General features: G+C 38.9%; 1 pseudogene; it reads left to right on the plus strand.

The window, feature by feature from the left end:
- The first annotated feature begins 3,673 nt into the window (after window positions 1-3,673).
- On the plus strand, window positions 3,674-4,375 carry LOC144613839 (destrin-like; annotated as a pseudogene).
- Window positions 4,376-4,789: the final 414 nt, after the last annotated feature.

The raw sequence follows: 4,789 nt of genomic DNA on the forward strand, positions 1-4,789 counted from the left end.
GCAGCAGCTGCCTTTACAGAGTGACATCCTGTCACATCCTTTAACAATAACAGAGCTGGACAAATGCATAAGGGGCAAAGACTACAAATCACACCCTTTGATAATGCCTATGTTTCTCTGGACCTCCAGCTTCTCGCCACAAAAAGGAGGGGCAATGTATCTAGAAGAAACAGACTATCTCCGTAGATTGTCCTGCTTTCAGCCATATGGGCAACATCCTGCTGTCATGAAGCATTCGTAACTGAGGAAGCACCATACTTGATGTTGTTTAACTACATTTATTTGGTGAAACATGGTGAGGTTTTAGTAATCTAAAACACATTAAATTACTTAGGGGGTGGGGCAAGGAGGATCATGATTATTAGAACACTGGAAGTGTTCTTTAAGGATAAAAATTGAATATATTTTAGGATAAAAATAAAAATTGAATACCTGTGAGCCTGTGATGGAAATATGTGGTAAAAATTGGTGGTCCATAAAGTTTAGGTTCCAATTAGGCTACAGTTAAATGGATAGGCACAGATGCACCGAGGGGGGACTTTGGTAAACTGGTCATTTTTCCAGTTTCCTCACCAGAGGGCAGTGCTGCTTCACACTTGGAGCCTTTGCCTGGGCGGCAGGGGCAGGCTGGCTACACACCCTGAGTGTTTGTCCCAACTTGGGTATAACTGAAGAATTTTGTTTTGTCCATGGCCACGTTATAAGGAAAGTTTTTAGCAAAAGTTATCTTTTATCTTCTCAGAAATTGACAGAGTTATCAGGGAATAATAAATAGCCACATATTCTCTTGCCTCAACCCTGAAAATGAAGGGAATTAAGAGTATCCGTTGGTTAGTGATAGGATAAATTGGATTAGTGAAATCCTTTTTGAGGATCTACTGCACTTTACAGGCACTTTTGGAGACCGTAAAAGTTCATGAGAGACATATAAGTGTTTATAACACTTAGTATTCTTGAGACATGAACCTACCCTCAGGGGATAGCTAAGTATATTTAACAGAAGCATATTTTATGGAACTAACTTAAATTTTGTAAATCATATAAATCTGACTATGTGGACAAAGAGAAGTTACTAACCAAGCTTCAGAATTATAGTGACTGAAGTCTGAAGAATAAGATATTTTCCAAAATGCTCCCTTTGGGTTTTTGTTTTGTTTTTAATTAGTTTTTTTTTTTTAATTTTTATTTTAGACAGGGTACACATACAAGCCAGAGAGAGGGGCAGAGAGAGAGAAAGAGAGAGAAAGAATCTCAAGCAAGCTCCATGCTCAGTACAGAGCCCCACACATGGGGCTCCATCCCTCCATCAGTTGGGGTCATGACCTAAGCTGAAATCAAGAGTGGATTCTCCATCTCCATCGACTGAGCCACCCAGGTGCCCCTTCAAAATGCTCCTTTTGCAAATGAATGCTTTTGTGTGCTACTCTTAATAAGCACTAGCCAAGACTTTCTCACTGATAACTTGCTACAAACGGTGTGTGTGTGTGTGTGTGTGTGTGTGTGTGTGTGTGTGTACACTCTGCTTCCTCTAATGACATTAAACTCAATTTCAGAACTATGAGTTCAAATTTTGAGCAGTTACAAAAAATCACCTATGTGGCCTTAATGTTTCCTCTAAATGCTTGCTGTTACAGCAATCATCTTTTTTGTTAAACCAAATTTAAGAGGGAATCCTGAAAGCTACTTCAATCAAACTGAAAGTTCATTCTTAGACAAGATAGAATGTGCTCACTAGCAATTAACAATCCAGAGTTAAATTAAGAAATTACTTCCATTTATAACAGAATCAAAAACAATAAAATACTTAGGAGTAAATTTAACAAAAGAATTGTAGAAAAAATAATTGCTAGGTGTGTACACCAAAAGCTGCAAAATATCACTGGAAACTGATAAAGATCTTACTAAATAAAAAACATCCCAGGGACGTCTGGGTGACTCAGTTAAGTGGGCTGGCTTTTGCTGAGGTCATGAATTCATGGTTCATGAGTCCAAGCCCCACATCGGGCTCTCTGCTATCAGCACAGAGCCTACTTTGGATCCTCTGTTTCCCTCTCTCTCTGCCCCTCCCCTGCACATGCGTGCTCTCGCTCTCTCTCTCTCTCTCTCTGTCTCTGTCTCTCTGTCTGTCTGTCTCTCTGTCTCTCTCTCTCAAAAATAAACATTTTAAAAAATGTCCGAGGTTCATGGATCAGAAGATATTTTAATATCTTCCAAATTTGTTAAGATGGTAAAAGAAATTGATCTTCACATTCAATACAATTCCTATAAAAATCTTAGATGGCATTTTTGCAGAAATTGACAAGCTAATCCTAAAATTCATATAGATATGCAAGGGATCCAGAATAGCTAAACCAACCTTGAAAAAGAACAAAAATGAAGGTCTCACACTTCTTGATTTTAAAACTTACTACAAAGCTATAGTAATCAAGATTGTGTGATATTGGCATAAGGATAGACATAAAGATTAACAGAACCCCAAAATAAACCCATACGCTTATGATCAATTGATTTCTGACAAGGGCCCCAAGACAATTCAATGAGGGAAGAAGAATGTTTTCAACAAGTGGTACTTGGACAACTATTATACACACACAAAAGAATGAATTTGCACCCTACATCACATCATATACAAAAATTAATTCAAAATGTATTTAAATGTAATACGTAAATGTAAGAGGTAGCACTGTACAACTGTTAGAAGAAAACATAGGTATAAGTTTTTGTGACCTTGAATTAGGCAATGGTTTCTAAGATCTGACATCAAAGCACAAACCACACTAGGAAAAAAATGCATAAATTGACATCAAAATTTTTAAAATTCTGTGCTCTAGAGGGCACTGTTAAGAAAGTGAGAGGCATCTGGATGGCTCAGTCGGTTGAGCGTCTCACTTCGGCTCAGGTCATGATCTCGCAGTTCGTGAGTTTGGGCCCCGCATCCAGCTCTGTGCTGACAGCTCAGAGCCTAGAGCTTGCTTCAGATTCTGTGTCTCCCTCTCTCTTTGCCCTATGCCTGCCTGTGCTCTGTCATTCTCTGTCTTTCAAAAATGAATAAACACAAAAAATTAAAAAAAAAAAAGTGAGAGGACAACCCACAGAATGGGAGAAAATATTGATAAATGATATATCTAATAAGGATCTAATGCCCATAATATATAAGGCAGATTTAGAACTCAACAACTAAAAAAATAACCCGATTTTTGAATGGGCAAAGGTTTTGGACAGAGAGTCCTCCAAAAAACACAGATACAAATGACCAATAAGCACATGAAAAAATACCCAACATGATTAGTCATTAGGGAAATGAAAATCAAAACCACAAGGTACGCTCCAGACCTGTTAGGATAGCTATAATAATAATTTGTTTAAAGACAATAGCAAAGGTGGGGTATCACGTGACCCCAGCCCTCAGGGAGTGGGGGAAATACGGTTCCCCTATCCAGCTTGATTCTTTGCCTGCCCCTTGAGGCCAGGTGCCAGCCTGAGCTCAGCCTTCTCCTCCCTAGTAGATGAAGAAAGCCCCACCCCACAGACCCAAGCTGGTGAGGGGGGTGGATCTGTCCCCCAGGTCCTGGAAGGAACCAGGTACTGTGGTAGGCTTTGCAGATTCAACAGTATACAAGACAAAGTCCCTGTCCATATAAAGTATACATTCTAATGGAGGAGACAGTCCTCAGAAATGCAAGTTGCCGATGAAGTATATCTTATTTTTTATGACATGAAAGTTCAGAAGTGCTCCACACCAGAAGAAATCAAGAAAAGAAAGAAGTCTGCCATGTTTTGTCTCAGTGCAGATAAAAAGTGCATCATTGTAGAAGAAGGGAAAGAAATCTTGGTTAGAGATGTGGGTTAAACCATAACCGATCCTTTCAAGCATTTTGCAGAAATGCTTCCTGAAAAAGATGTCGCTCTACTTTGTATGATGCAAGTTTTGAAACTAAGGAATCCAGAAAAAAGCAGCTGATGTTTTTGTGGGTTTTTGTTTGTTTGTTTTTGTTCTCAAGCAATTTCCAGACCTGAGATGGTAGTTATGGCTCTGCCTCCATCCTTGGACATTCAAGTTGAAAGGAATAAGAACCGGAGAGACCTAGAGATTGCTCTGTTCCTAGTTCCCAAGGACAGAAACTATTCTCTGTGGGAGGAGTAGACAAGGGTATCAGAACCAGCTCCTCTGGAAAGTAAAGTGATCAATGTGAGCCCCAAGGATGCAATCATAAAGAAATTTCAAGGCATAAAACATGAATACCAAGCAAATGAGCGAGAAGACCTCAGTCAGGCTTGTACTGCTTACAAGCTAGAAGGATCCTTAACTGTAGCTTTTGAAGAATGCTGTGTAGACCATCATTCAGTGCCACAAATCAAAAGCTCCCATGTTTAATGGTATCCTCTTGCTATATAAGCAAAACAAGTATGTTTAGGCCAGGGTTCCATTGAGGGGGAGCTGTCTTGTCATCGGTTAAACTAAATATTCTATCAATATGCGAAAATGGTCCTAAGTAAATCTAAAATCTGAAGACATATTATTGTGACATTAAATTCTTATTGGCCCAATGTCTGTTTTGATGAGTTGGCTTGTAAAGATTTTTGTTAAACCCATGATTTTTAATCATGTAGTTCACAAAACAGTACAAGGCCATATGAAGAGAATTATTGCCTCTTTGCTACCTCAACAGTTACTTTGTTTCTTTTGCTTAGAGAATTGGTCACAATCTGGTTATAATTTTGGCCCCAGATTCTTTATTCTCTCTTAAGCTAAACCATACAATGGAAAATAAATCTCCTCTCTACATGT

The sequence above is a fragment of the Panthera onca genome, chromosome A2 (assembly GCF_046562875.1).
Source record: "Panthera onca isolate mPanOnc1 chromosome A2, mPanOnc1 haplotype 2, whole genome shotgun sequence".
In the NCBI taxonomy this organism is placed as follows: Eukaryota; Metazoa; Chordata; class Mammalia; order Carnivora; family Felidae; genus Panthera; species Panthera onca.